Source organism: Mustela lutreola, chromosome 13 (genome assembly GCF_030435805.1).
Source record: "Mustela lutreola isolate mMusLut2 chromosome 13, mMusLut2.pri, whole genome shotgun sequence".
Taxonomy (NCBI): domain Eukaryota; kingdom Metazoa; phylum Chordata; class Mammalia; order Carnivora; family Mustelidae; genus Mustela; species Mustela lutreola.
In genome coordinates this window covers 82,910,500-82,925,791 of record NC_081302.1, presented here as the reverse complement: position 1 = coordinate 82,925,791, position 15,292 = coordinate 82,910,500, and the positions used below count along the sequence as shown (strand labels likewise).

The 15,292-nt window shown below is 40.4% G+C and overlaps 1 protein-coding gene across 3 annotated transcripts in view; it reads left to right on the top strand.

Annotated features, from left to right (window-relative positions):
• SGCG (sarcoglycan gamma) overlaps positions 1-15,292 on the top strand; it is a 144,153-nt gene that overhangs the window by 21,842 nt on the left and 107,019 nt on the right. The window contains exon 1 of one of the 3 annotated variants that reach the window (XM_059144616.1): positions 4,495-4,723. The exons of the other annotated variants lie outside the window; for them this stretch is intronic. The gene's annotated coding sequence lies outside the window, so the exon portion shown is untranslated. Of the gene's footprint in view, positions 1-4,494; positions 4,724-15,292 lie in introns of those variants that run through there. 3 annotated transcript variants of the gene reach the window in all.

The window sequence follows — 15,292 nt, the reverse complement described above, 5'->3', positions numbered from 1 at the left end:
TGCTCCACAAATAAGTGAAAACATATGATAATTGTCTCTCTTTGCTTGACTTATTTCACTCAGCATAATCTCTTCCTGTACCGTCCATGTTGCTACAAAAGTTGGGTAAGAGTTTTCTTTTTTTAAGTCTTCTTGTTTTTCCAGCATCCCACTGTTTTCTTTCCTGTCATCCCTGACAACACTGAATTAGCCCCTTTACACTAAATAGGGACTTTTACACTTCCCCCCCAAGTATCAGAAGAAGCCACAAAATGCCTACATTGAGTAATCTAGTGGTCAATTTATTTTTTTTATTTGTACAGCAACTCCAAAAGGAATATGAATTTTCTTTCTAAAATGCATATACTTGGATCATCTCTATTTTAAAATAACAGGAGAATTTGGGTGAGAAGCATCCAGGTGATTACATTAATTACATTCTATATTTAAACTTGTGTTTTCATTTGTGTAGAGAATCATTTCATTTTGCTTCTTTGAAGTCTATGGCATCTCTCTTGAGGAAGCTGTAGCTTTGATTAGAGGGGCAGGTCATTGATATGGGTATTTTTTTTTAAGATTTTATTTATTTATTTGACAGAGATCACAAGTAGCCAGAGAGACAGGCAGAGAGAGGAGGAAACAGGTTCCCGCTGAGCAGAGAGCCCGATGTGGGGCTCAATCCCAGGACCCTGGGATCATGACCTGAGCTGAAGGCAGAGGCTTTAACCCACTGAGCCACCCAGGTGCCCTGATATGGGTATTTTTTTAATGCTTGAAATTTATCTCTCACAAAATAATTTGATTTCACATTTCATTTGCTCTGAAAGCAAATACATTTATTACTGTTATACTGACCTCTTCTGGAAAAGTCTTATAATGTCATCCTGATCATATGTTAGCTCTTTTTTTTTTTTTTCTGGTGTTACAGTGCACTGTGGAACTGAAATCATAAAAAATACTGAGTTTAGTGTAAATATTCATGGTTCAGTTAATGGAAGGCTCAGGTGCTGAGCAAGGAGTTCAGAGTCTAATAGAGAAAATATGTATATAAAGCAATGATGGTAATGTAAATGCAAATAACTATAAGTTTATAAATACATATAGAAAGCTGATAATGACAAGTAAATAGACTTTCAAAAGTTAAATAGACATTAGAAAGAAAAGGATGGGAGGTAAGTCTAGTCATATTTAGCCAGGCATCCAATGGCATGTAGTTTCTTACAGAACCTAAAGGGAGACAGGCTCGGCCCAGTCATAAAGGTGTGTGTGCCCTGTCAAGAACATGGTCCCCATCGTGAAGGCATGCCACAGGTCTTTAAGCTAGGGAGTGATGTGGAGAGAATGAAATGTTTTCGGCATTTCTCTGGCAATCCCAGGAGTCTAAATTGGACTGCGGCAGAACCTGGAACCAGGCCAGCAGGTACTGAGCACCAGGAGACACCTGCTGGAGTCAGATGGGAGGTGGAGAGAAAGCAGCAGGCAGAGCCAGAGATACTGCGGCTCAGTGAGTGGCAGGCTGGTTAGTGAGGGAGATTCCCAAATCAGCCGTCAGTAACTTGTGGAGGTTGGAATCATAAATGAGAAAGGAAGGATGAACAAAAAAGCAGGTTTGAGAGATGAAGAGTTTGGTTTGGGAGGAAAGTGTGAGGTGGTTTGGGGGGATTTTGTCCTAGGAGCTCACCTCTACAGTTAGTATCCAAAATCACAGGAACTACTAAAAATGGGACCACTGTATATTGATCAACTTCAGCTGGCTCCAAACATTGTCTGTTATATTTCACTAGTAAATTTACTCCCCAGCTCTTCCTGACTTCTCTCTTCTTGTCAAACTTTCAACGGTCTCATCCCCCATCATCCCCTATATCCTCCCTCTGCAGGCAAACTTACCTCCTACTTCATATCAAAAACACAAATAATTAATCCAAAATGAACCATATATCTACCAGAAATTCCTTGTTTTCACTAGATCTAAAAGTGGCCTCCCCAACCCACTATCTTAAGCAGCAGAACTGTCTGCCCCCAGGCAGAAGTGAGGCAGGAGGTGAGGATTGCTAACTGACTCTAGGGGGACTGATGCGGGTGAATCCCAGAAGGATCCTATAGTTAAGTAAGATCACGCTTAACATAAGAGCCTAAGGACTTTCTTCTCTTTATTTATTTATTTATTTATTTATTTACATTTATTTTCACTTTTTAAAAAAAATTTTATTGTATTTTTCAGTGTTCCAAGATTCATTGTTTTTGCACCATACCCAATGCTCCATGCAATATGTGCCCTCCATAATACCCACCACCAGGCTCACCCAGCCCCCCCACACCATCCCCAAAACACTGTTTCTCAGACTCCACAGTCTCTCATGGTTCATCTCCCCCTCCGATTTCCCCCAACTCACTTTTCCTCTCCTTCACCCAATGTCCTCCATGTTATTCCTTATGCTCCACAAGTAAGTGAAACCATACGATAATTGACTCTCTCCATTTGACTTATTTAAATTGAAGTACATTTGACACACAATGTTACATTAGTTTTAGGGGTACAACATAGTGACTCAACAGTTGTATTCATTACACAGTGTTCACCAGAGAGAAGTGTAGTGATCTGTCACTATACATTATCACAATAGTACTGACTATATGCCCTACGCTGTACTTTACATCTCCATGATTTATTTAGGACTGGAAGTTTGTACTTCTTAATCCCCTGTGCCTATTTCACCCATCCCCCCTCACCTTCCCTCTGGCGACCACCAGTTTGTTCTCTGTAGGAACGATTTCTGTTTCTGTTTGCTTGCCAGGCCCAAACCAGCTCTGTAACCTTGAAGGAGCTCTTTTACATCCAGTGAACTGTTTGACTAGGTTGTTTCCTTTAAGGTCTCTTATAGCTTTAAAGTGTTATGATTCCACTGAAAACATATACACTTCGAGATGTATAGTGAAACTATACAAACTTTGAAGATCTTATTTTAGTAATTTCTTTGAAGATCTTATTTTAGTAATTTCAACTATTCTGTAAAATGAGAGATGTTTTTCTTTAACCCTCCTCCTGAAGGACGGAAAAGTTGGTAGTGTTGGATGAATCTGTAGATGTGAATGGAGATCAAATCCATAACTTGACTAACATTTGTACAAAGCAGTGCACAAAACATTGAAAAGTTCATCGCTATAAAACCAATTTACTGATTGATGAAAAGGTCCCTCAATATGTAACCTTTAAATGTGTGACATTTCAACCAGAATATTAGGTTAGGAGTTTCAAATTTTGACTTTTCAGACACATACTGATACAAATATCTCATATCATCACTGGTAAGTATTTTATATATATATTTATATGAGATAGTTGTGCTGTAATTTTATTCTAACTATATTGCTGTGTCAGGGAAAATAGTAATGTTCAGAGAGTTCATGAAAGATTTTTTTTAAAGTCTTACAAATAAATGTATGATTAGTTGAAGCTGTATCAGCTGTTAATTTAAGGCCTGCAGCTGTTGGCATGAGAAGCATCAAATGTCAAAAGAAGTTAGAGTTATGAATAAACAGAATAAGAGAAAAGGTCTTCTGAGAAGAAAAGGAAATATTAAGCATATGGATTATCATTGCACTGCTTCTCCTTTTCCAGGTTTAATGCTAAAATACAAATTTCAAATATATAATTTAATCTTTGTTAATTCATCCTGCTCACCAGGCTATATAAAAAAAATGCAAAATAAAAGATTATTAAAAAGCTTGATATTTTCTTTACATCTTATGAAAATGAATGATCTACTCTTCTTTTTAAATAAAGATAAAAACGTCAAGATTGCCTTGTTACATTCACATCCTTTGTTAAACATAATGTAAATTTAGTTTACTGGAAAAGAACTGTCGTAATTTTAACAGGCAGAATTTATTTGCCTTCTCTTTATTAGGGTGAGCATTCCCCAAGGTTTTCTTCTCAAATATTTTAAGTTTTTCTCTTAGAAAGAGGCTTAGGGACACCTGGGTGGTTCAGCTGGTTAAACAACTGTCTTTGGCTTAGGTCATGATCAAAGGATCCTGGGATCAAGTCCTGCATCAGGCTCCTACTCAGTGGGAAGCCTGCTTCTCCTTCTCCCTCTGTCTGCCACTCCCCTGCTTGTGCTGTCTCTCTCTGACAAATAAATATATAAATTAAAAAAAAAAAACAAAAAAAGAGGCTTAAAGAAAGCGATTTTTAAGGAGTAACTATTAATATGATAATGTGCATTTCACTTGAGTGACAATAGTATACACTTAATACTAAGTAGGTCATTAAGTTCTAAATGTTGCATGTTAATTTGAAATGATTTTCAAAAGATTTTGTCAACATTAAATTCTGCTGTAAACTAGTCTGGTTTTTCTATTCATTTAAGGTAAAGTTTATTTTAGAAAGTTATAATTACATAAGACTATCATGATTCAGGGTTTAAGTGTTGGTTTTGTAAGATTTTTTTTTTTTTGGCCCACTTAGAGCTGTGTCCTGGAATTGGTGCCCAAACAATTTTAAGTGTGGTATGAGCTGTTTATGTCACTGAGTAAAATTAGATACGCCTGTTGCTAATACGAGGGTATGAAACATGAGACAAGGCCAAACACGTGAGAGCCTTTTCTTCCAGGCACAGTCAGTGAATTCTGAAGCCCCAAATCCTTCACTCATTCTGCAAGTAAGGGGAAAGTTTGAAACATTGTCTCTGATAGAGGCGGAGGACTGTAGTAATTCCCCAGTGGGTTTTTTAATACATCTAAGGTAAGTCATCCGTTTTAACTTGGATTTTAGATAATTCAACTTGGATTTTATATCATTACAATGTACAATTTAAAAACCAAATGGGTACAAGATTTCTTGGTGTTTTTCTAGGTGGTTAAATGCTGTTTGAAATGTTGAATACATTTCTTTCAAAATGATTATATATAAGTATCAATAAAATTTAGTGTAACTTATCATTTCCACTCTTTTACTCTACTAACATGCTATGTATTTTCCACATGAATAGTATTTCTAATGTTTTTATTTTGTAGAATTCCATGATAGCATTTCTCTGTTATAGGACATTTAATTGTACAGTGTAGTTAATCTAGATAAAATGTAATCTTTAAGATTACCTGTTTCTAATTCTGCTCTTAAACTTTTGTGGTAGAACAACATTTGCTTTACATTTTGTTCATAGTTCTGTTATAGTCATCAAGCAATAGATTGAAATTAATGAGAGCAAGAGTCCCAGTCTTTTTGATAAACTGGGAATAAGCAAAAAAAAAAAAAAAAAAAAAAAAGCAAATTACCAACTTTGGATTCCCAACTACTTTTGGAATAAAAAAAAGGAAAGAATAGTTCTCTCCTAAAATCTGGAAAACAAAGTGTTGCTCAAAATCCGTATCAAAAAGTCAGTATAAGTAAAAGGTAAACATGTGCCAACACTTAGGCCTGCTAAGTTTTCAGCTCTTTGTGTTTCCTAATATGGAGCAATTGAAAAACAAGTTTAAAGGGAGGCACAGAAAAAGATAATAAAGGAAAATAGAACTCAACTGGCTAGAAGATTTGCCAGCAGGATGGAGCAACTTACTAGAACAAAATGTACTATTTAGTTTTTACTTATTTTCTTGGAAACATTTTGTAGGAGTAAGAACAAAGAGGCACACTCAAGAGTTTCAAGACTAATGGTTCAAGCTGGTGTTAGTTTTATAGGTTCTAGAATTTATCTAAGGTTTTCTTTCAAACCCAAATGAAAAGTAGTATTTCAGCATATTTAAATGTCAAATTCCAAAGACTGACAAATCCAAGTTTCCAAAAGAGGCTGGCTAAGCTTGCAGTTGTAGGTGCCAAGGGCGGTCCACCCCAAAATGTAAGAGTCACTTAAGAAATAGCCAGTGAAAAAACAATCTGACACCCCCCACACTCCCCTGTGTTTGTCTCCGGAAAGCCAGAAGTAAATCTTCCGTGTGAAAGGTGCCCTCCTTGTAGAGGGAGATAAGGAGACTTCCTTACCAATCTACTCTCCCAGCCCAAATTCTGTTTAGAATTCCTTACTAATGGCAGCTCCCAAACTTAAGTTTTCTTTGTCCTTTTGATAAATTGAGAATAAGCAAAAAAAAAAAAAATTACCAGTAAATTTCTGGTCCCTTTCTCTAAAAAGTATAAAAACTGCCTGCCTGAGTTGTTTATTTTTCTTAAAGATTTTATTTATTCATTTGACAGAAAGAGTGGGCGCGGGCACAAGCAGTGGGAACCGCAGGCAGAGGGGGAGGGAGAAGCACGCTCCTCCTCGCTGAGCAGTGAGCTGATGTCGGGGTTGATCCCAGGACCCTGGGATCATGACTGAGCCAAAGCCAGCTCCTTAACTGACTGAGCCACCCAGGTACCCTGGGTTGTTTCTTTAGGTCTCCACCTCATTATTGGGCCTGTATGAGCATGTAGTAAACCTTGGGCTTTGTTTTGTTTTCTGTTGATCTGTCTCATGTGAATTTAATTCTTAAACCACCTGAAGACCTTAAAGGGTAGAACAAAAAAATCTTTCCACCCCTACAGTGTTAAAATGACAAAAATAAAACGGCCAAATATTTCCTTTAAAATACACACTTTCTAGTCATTGCATTGCTGTTGACTATGAAAATTAAATAGTAATTATAAATTATGAAAGGGTGTTCATTTAGTTTAATTTTGCATATTGTGTAGGACCTGTGGTTTCCCCTTTGCTCCCTCTTCTGCTTGGTTTCTCACAGTCCCTGGATGCTTCTCAAATCAGCCCAGCCCAGCTAAGGGCTAAGCCCACCATTGATACGGTTTCCTCATGGGAGGGAAGTATGACAATCCAAGTATGATTTTGCTACTTGCCTAGTCTTCAGAACCTGCCTCTATCCCTCTCCCCTTCCCTCCCCACCACCAAACAACATCCACATAGCTTCTCTGGACCCTTCGAAGCCAGATTATTTCCATGCAGTCCCCGTGAGTGTTGTGGTTTCCCTCATCCACTGGACTTGCCATTTCAGCCTGCAACTTCATTTTCAATTTTATCTTATTATACTCTAGCAAAATTTATGGGAAAATTTATATAGGAGTATTTAGTAATTTGTGGATTTCCAAAAGTCTCAAGATTTCTTTCAAAATCCCTCAAACTATCGAAGTCTACTTGACGTGGGTATGACTAGTGTGTCGTGTACCTCTGAAGAAAAAGGAGCTGGGGAAGGCAAGAGGGTTTGCTTATGCCCAATGGATGTGTGCTTCATCCTAAAGCCCTGGGGTGCCATTTGAGTATTTACAACAGAAAACCAGGAGGGACAGATTTATTCTTTGGGATGCTCACTCTGGTTGCCATGGAGAATGGATTGGGGGCATAAGGGAGGGAGGGGGTGGGGGCGGGGTCATGGAAAGTCCAGAGGCCGCTTCTGGGGAGGACTAAGGCATGAAGAGAGAAGCAGCAGGAAGAAGCCATTGCGTGGAGATGGATACCTTGAAACCAGGCCTCACCTTTGTGACTATTTGAACTCTCTTTTGCACATTCTCAATTACTTTTATTTGTGAAGTTACCCTGAAAAGCATACTATCAATGACAAGGCAGTGATTACTAGCTCAGCCTGTGGTCAGAGTGCCACTTTCTAGCTGTATGATCTTGTTGGTGTGAATTGCTTAATTACCTGCAGGCTCAGTTTCCTCATTTGTACAAACAAGAATAATCAGTTTCTACCTCCTGATGTTATAATGAGTATCAAATTCAGATCATAAAAAACGTGTAGAAAGTGTCGGACTTCTTGGTAAACAGTATCTCTTCTCAGTATCTCCTCCTACCTCCATGCCTCCTCCCTATCACCACCAACAATGAGGAAACACATAGTCTCTTATTCTAGACCCCCACTGACAGGGAGGTCAGGGAGGAACCCCAGAATGGCATCAGGATTTCTAACCTGCTTCTCCTGGACCCCCAGCAAGGAACCATGAGCCGTCTATAGAAGATAATAGACTGAGGCTCTTACTCCAATAGGGAATATTCTCCTCATCCAGTCAGGGCTCCTTAAAAGGAAATGCACCTTCCAGAAAAAGAAAAAAAAAAAAAAAAGAAAAAGAAAAGAAAAGAAAACCCTCCCTGGTACTCTCACTAATTTACTAGAAATCTGTGGTGCCTTTAGTAGTTCTGAAGGAGGAAAAAAAAAAACAACAACTCAGCTGACTGGGTTTTCTGTGAACATTTTCCTTTCAGAAAACATTTTAGATCTTAATGAAAATTATTTATAAAATATTCTAAAATGTTGATCTTAGTAAAACATAGAAGTATGCTGTTCCTGTACTGACCCACATTTGAATATCACTTTAAATCCTCACGTTTCAATCCTGAAGAAAAGGTGTCTACAATGATAGAAGTGAATCATGACCTTGAAGTTCTCTGAAACTTCTTAGCGAACTGTCAAAGCAATCAGAAAATTGCATATACACCACATTTGATAAGAACCTTAATTAGGTCTACCTCAAGAATTCCTTTTTGTCCTAAACCTTTCATATGGAGACTTGTAACTAAAAAGAATCTCCTCTTGGTTGATACATCTAAATAACTTTCTTTTCTTAAAATTTGTCCTTAATTTTGTGTGGATATTTCTCAGAGTTAAAATTTAGTCAAATGCTATTTTTAGGGACTAGGCAAGCTGAGGTTTAAGGGGAAGGGGTTATAGAGCTGCTTTGTGTGAAATTTTCAGTTCAGTTATAAAACTCCAAAGACTAATGGTGTAATGACAGGTACTTTTATTCTGTTTGGCCAAATGCAGCTTCCATGTGTAACTTTAAGAATATTTTGTACTCTAACTTCCTTTGTAAATAATGTCAAACTTAAAGAGTTATGTCTATACTAGGATGGACTGAGGTCCCCTCTCCTCCTCACAGGGCTGGCACAGGGGACAGGCTACTAAATGGCTAGGAAGTGTTTGCACATTTCTCTGGGGCATTGCCCACATCTTTATGTCCAGCTTCTTCTACTACCCTAATCAGCTGCTCTCATTGCCTGACATATGCCTCTCAGAGAACATTCCCTTAATAAATTACTTGTATGAGCATCCTCACCTCAGGTTCTACTCAGGGAACCTGACTTCAGGTGGAGGAAGGTGAGCAAAGTTCTACTGAGAACTCCGTCGGCATAGGCATGCTGTAGATACGACTGGCCACCTGTTAAAATCCCGATCTTTCCAGGAGCAGTTGTTTAGATAGGCTTCCCAGGAAACACTCTGAGCTGGAGATTTGCATGCCAATTCATGAGAGAACATCTTTAGTAAAAACACCTGTAGGAAACCGAAGGCAGCCAAATTGGGCAGGACGATTGAATGGAATGGCAAGGTAGTTGTGACACAACTGGGATGGCCCTCAGAGTTGTCCTGGAATTGAGGAAGGTGCCTGGGCCTTCCGCATCCCTGCTGTGATCAAACAGGGGATGTGGAACACACTGTAGGTGGGATGGGGCAGCTCTGTGCCATCAAAAGTAATTCTCATCATCAGTTGTCACTCCTGACAACTGAAGGAATGAGGGCCTTGGTTCTGGCGTGACCAGGGTGTCACACCACTGTTGTTCACCCTGGTTCCACTTAGATTACTTCATGTAATTCGGGACTAGCCCACTCTCCACCCAAGATTCTAATCAGTCTCTTGCCCTGAGGAAACCACTGAAGAAACATCAGTGGGTGAACCTCAGGCTCCGTGGCTACAGTTGGTCTCTGGATGGCAACTGATACTCACCATCTCTCCTCCTGCCCTCATCCCAACCACCCATTCATTCCCACCTAATACCTGTGTGGGTCTACGTAGCCAACCTGCTGTGATGAGCCTGATATTCAGCTCTGAAGTGTCTGAACCATTGGTCATCATGCCCTGATTTATCAGCCTTTGTGTGAGCACTTGCCTGTTTACTATCAAAATGGTCAAGGAATACCAGGAAATCCTCTGTCCTTCACAGACATTCTTTTGAGCCAGGGATACTGCATCCTTTCCTTCTAACTGCTGTCTTGATATGAGGGCCTGAAGTGAATGGATGGTAGCTTGAAGATTAATGGTACTCACATTGTCCTGGTAGGAGTATTTCCCACTGGGAACAGACTTCTAGATCCACAGAGCCCATAGTTGTGGAGATGGGAGGCACCCCATCTGGGGTGACCACCTGGGTCACTAAAAGTGATGGTAAGAATGACCACTCTGGATCTCACCCTTGAGGATGCAGTACCACAGTGATTGCTGATAGGGGATATACAGACAGCATCCTGAGGCATTGCCCACACTCACAAGGAATCTCTGAGTTACAGCCTCAACAACAACCTCCAAATGCTGTCCTATCCCCTTCTCAAGCCAGCAGCTAGTAGCTTCTTGTTTATACAATCAGTGATGAGAACAGTAGACCCATTTCCAAGTGCCACAGTGCCTTTGTTGTGAAGTGGATCATTTGATTTGTTGAAATGTCATGGAGAATCCCATATCAATGGATCCAACATTTGTAAGTCCTCAGATAGTGATGCTTGCCACAGCCATGTAGGCAAAAAAAGAAAAGCGCAAACCCAGCCTAGGAATCAGTTTTAGTCAAAATAATTGCCACTGAGTGGCTGTTTAGGCATGTCAATGGATGATGCTATATCAAGGTTCAGTGTTGGTATCTGTTGTTGGCAGTTTAGACACTCAGTAGTGGTAGTAGCTAGATCAGCCTTGCTGAGAGGCAGCTTTTGTTGGGCCCATGCTTGGCCTCTGTCCCTACCACTATGGCCATCTGGGAGCACTGGGGGGAGAGGGGTGTCGGCTGGTGGAGTCATTCTGGTTATTTGGTGCCTTTTGCACATCTCTGGAAGATGTTAATATATGAAACAAAAGTCTTGGCTCTTTGTACCCTCGAGTTCCCCCCACAAACTCTTTTCCAGATCTCCTTGTCTTCCCTTTTCCAGAACTCCCCTTCTAGGTCCTGATGAACTGACGAAGCCATTCACCTCTATCAGTGAGACTGTATATATTCCAACCTCAGCTGATTTGTGTTTCCACAAAAAGTGGATGAGCAGGCACACTACCTGAAGCTTTGTGCTTTGGGAAGATTTCCTCTCGGCGCCTTGACTGGGCTGTGGTCCACAGCAGGCCTTTCGTGGCTTGCACTAATGTATTGAGCCAACCCACCCCAAAACCAAGTTTGGCCTTTTTCCTCCTCTGTAGGCTTGTCATAAGGGACACCCTCAATGGCCAGAGGACTGAGATGGGGGAGAGGTGGTGGGTGACATAGAGCAATGAGTCACTTGTGTAAGTAGCCTACTTGTGCCCTCTGCCTGGCCCTAACTGTCTAGGAGAAAGTTCTAACTTTCAGGAGATTGCTCCTGGCTCCTGACCTTGTTATGTTTGGTGTCAGTCTAAGAAACTCGGGTCATGATGGGAAATGCTGGCCACATAGCTGCTTGGTGTCTCATGGTCAGATGCCTTATCTGCACAAAGGCCCAGGAGTATTCAGAGAAATGTTTTTCAAATGGCATGTAATTCTCTGCCACAAATGGCATGGCCTTATTCCAAAATGCTAGAGGTCTATATTGTAAGAATAGAAAAGGCTTACCCTTTCCTCGTTGTAAGGTAGCCCAATTGCATGGCCTTGGGCTCTGTTGGAGCAGGGCTGTCTGAGTCCTTGCTCTGTACTCTTGTTCTGGTGTTGCTGGCGCCTCCTTCTGGGGACTCTTCATTTAAGGGTTTCCAGGTTTGGAACCTGAGCAAAGAGTTGTGATTTTTATAGGGATCCTGATCATCCATCCTTGATGTCTCTTCATTGCATAGATGGAGAGATCTCTCTTTGTGTTTGCCCATCTATCTTCATCCTCTTCAACTAGTCTGGCACGTCTGGCTTTTGTCTTTCACTATTTAAGCCATCACTTTCTCCAAGCTTTTGAGGGCCAACCTAGCAGTGTATTAATGCCACCTTCCAACACGCTTGCCATTTGTTCTTAAGTTCTGTATCGTTGGAGGATGCTCTAATACCAAATGCTTTTCTTTGCCCACTTTGTATCTTCCTTGATCCATCCCCTCGGGACTCAGTTCCAGATACACTGTCACCTGCTGACACCTGCTAGATAGGGCCTTCTGGCCCTTTGGAGATAGTCCCTTTATTCCCTTATCAGGTCCTACCTTTCCCTACCTGGTTATGTGAGTGATCTGACCCCAGCTCTTGGTCAGCTGGCCAGGAGAGAACAGGTGAGGTGGAACGCTGTGACATCATCTTCAAGTGGGAGGGAGGGATGGGCCTCTCTGCAGACCCAGACATTCCAGGGACAGCTGGAGTTTCCAGTGCATCTGAGTACATTGGCTCAGATGTCTCATTCCAAGTCTCACGGCTCCACTCCCACCCTGTTGGGGTCCTGGTTCCAACAGAGCAGCCCTCCCTGGGTTGAGAATTTAGGCTTCTTTGGTGCTCCACAACTCTTAACAAAGGCTGGATCCTCTACTCTCTCTACCCTTTAGTTACAGGGAGTGAGAGTCTCTTCATCAGCTGCCAGAGAGGCCCTCTCATTTTTTACAGTTACCAGAAACAGGCCCCTGGCTGCCAGTGATTGACAGGTGATCCAGCTCCAAAATACCATTTTAGATTTGCTTCCCCAGATTACGTCTGGCCTCCAACTCTGCTACCTGTGTTTTGTTAGGGACAAGGACATGGGACAGGACTAGGGGAGGGCAGGAGACTTAGATTTATATAGAGGAAGCTCATTAGGCAATGTTTTTAGGAAAAACAGCTCTGCAGGAGTGAAGGAAGGAGAGAAAGGGGCAGAGGAAGAAGCTCTGTGGTATAGTGCAAACAGAAGCCTCTGTGATCCTGGGGATCCAGGGCTGGCTAGGGAGAGACAAGGGGTGGGGGGTGGTCTCTGGAGTCAGACTGACCCTTCAGAGAAGATGCGAATGAAGGCAAGGGCCAAGCCCTCATGCTGCCAGACTGAGCAGTCCTTAGTTGCCCTGGAAGGGCCATCACTTCGGATGAGTCCTCCCTCTCCAGCCAAGGACAGTTCTAGGGCCGGGACTCAGGTGTACATTATGTGCAGGAAGCGGTCCTGCTAGCCAGGGGAATGAGTCTCTTGGTGACAAGGGGAGGTCTGCAGGGCGCACTACAACATCTACTAGAGTAATCTTCAGGTTTTCTGTTTTATGGTTATTGGCTTGGACACAAATTTTTAGAAAATAATTTTCTTTCTTAACTTGTTTTATAGGTATAACCAAAGTATAATCCAGTAGAACAATTCAAAACTAGCATTAAATGGAGAATTGATCTTTGCATTATATTCATCCATTTGGTCATCAGATATTGGCAGTGTTCTAGGTGGTGAGACTGGCCAAGAACTCACAGGGGGAAAAAACCCTGCCCTTGTGGATATGGGACAAATGATGTAGGAACATGGATGCAATATTTTGGGGGTGTTGAGTAAGATAGGAAACTGGAGACAGGAGAGAACACTTTGCATTTCAGATGAGTTTGCTTGGGTTCTTAAGTATGGGAATAAGATAAAGCTACCACAGAACTAGCAGGATATTTCCACCTTAAATAGGGACTAATGTCGACTAATTATCACTTTTTTCTCAATGCAGACAAATTAGAGGTCATTATAATTTTGGTGATTATTTTGATTAAATCATTATCTTTTCAAAATATTTTAAGGGAACAAAATCATAAATATTCCATGGAAAATACATAAATGAATCATTCATATAATAATTCTAATAGGTATTTGAATTTTGATTGATTCTATTAATAATATAGAGCTTTTCTGATATGATATGAGTTGTATCTATAATAATAGTTTCTAGAACCTTGTCAAGGTGTGGCACCATGACATTCTATAAATATATATCCTTCCCCATATATATATGGACTGACTTCAAAGTGCAAAGACCATGGATATTATACTTAGGATATAATAACAGCGAGTATAACACTGCTAATGTTTATTCAATGGGCTAATCATTATTCTAGGAACAGTGCATTTTCCCTTTGGAGCTATGATGGCAAATTTCAGGGAAATAAACACCTCCACATATATAAAATTTATTAATATATTTGGGGACATATCAGAGCAAATGTTATGAGGTTAACTGGATTGATTGTGAATGTTAGGTGTCCAATGATATAAAAATGGTTTGTTTGGAATAATGATAGTAGTCAGAGCCATCATAACTTTCATGAAACTTACAGTTCTCATGACATCATACATGTGATTCACCAATAAGCCTTGCATTCCACCTGTTGTGAGAAAGACACCAACAGGTACAGGCATTAGGTGGTCCTTAAGAACTCTGGGAATCTCCGTTTAAGAATTAGGGAACTTCAAAGAAAACTATTACTTTACCCATGATATTAGGAAATCATTTATAAGTTAGGACACCAATAAACAACAGCCCAGTGAAAACTTTGTGTTCAAAAAAAAAAAATTCTTGAAAAACTGCACAATTAAGCTGTTTAGTGATCCTTATATAGTCTACAGGTTTGTGGGTAGTTTCTAAGTAATTTGACAAAACACAAACTCAACAGTAAGAACTTGGGGGAAGAAAAGATAACCATATACTGTTTCCTAAAAGACTACATGTTGAATCAAAAAATAAATCCTAATGTTCACTTTCAGCCATCAAAATCAAAGAAATGTATATATTAAAGATAAGCCACAATCAAATAATAATCAAGCCTTTCTCCCTCACTTTCATTCAGGAGTCTTAAATTGTAAGGAACTAAGAGTCTCCCAGTAAATCTTGTCCATGATTTCCCCAGAGCTTTAGTGGGATCACAGGTTGGAGCATAATTTAGGGAAGGAATACCAGTGTGAAGAAGAGAAGATAAAACAGCAAGGGGAACTCCAATCTCCAGCGAGCAAATGCAGGGGTTAGAAAGAAATGTGGGTCTATAGGCTGTACCTCATAGACAGAACCAGATGCCAAAGTCCCACATCCCTGTCAGAAAGCTCTTCAAACATATTCCACCAAAAGTCAGAACGTGCCCTGAGACTAAGGTGATCAGGAGTCTCTGCTGTGAGGAGAAGCCTCCAGGGCTTGATGTGTTGACCAGTTGACAGAACTGATCATCACAAAGTTTTCGTCCTAGAACTAAGTAAGAAATATCTTTAGAACTCAGTCTGGTTTATATGAAAGCAAAGGAAAATACCTAAGCTTCAGTAGTTGAAAAGCAAAAGTAGAAACCGTACTCTTCAGCTACTATTCTTACTCCCAAATCCAACTCATTTATCCCATCAGGGTAGAACTTTATATGATCTTGACCCTTAAAATGAGCTGTTCAGACACAAAGAATGCTTATGATTAACATTCATGCTAGCAAATGGAGTCATACGCAGGATCGCTGAGATGTGA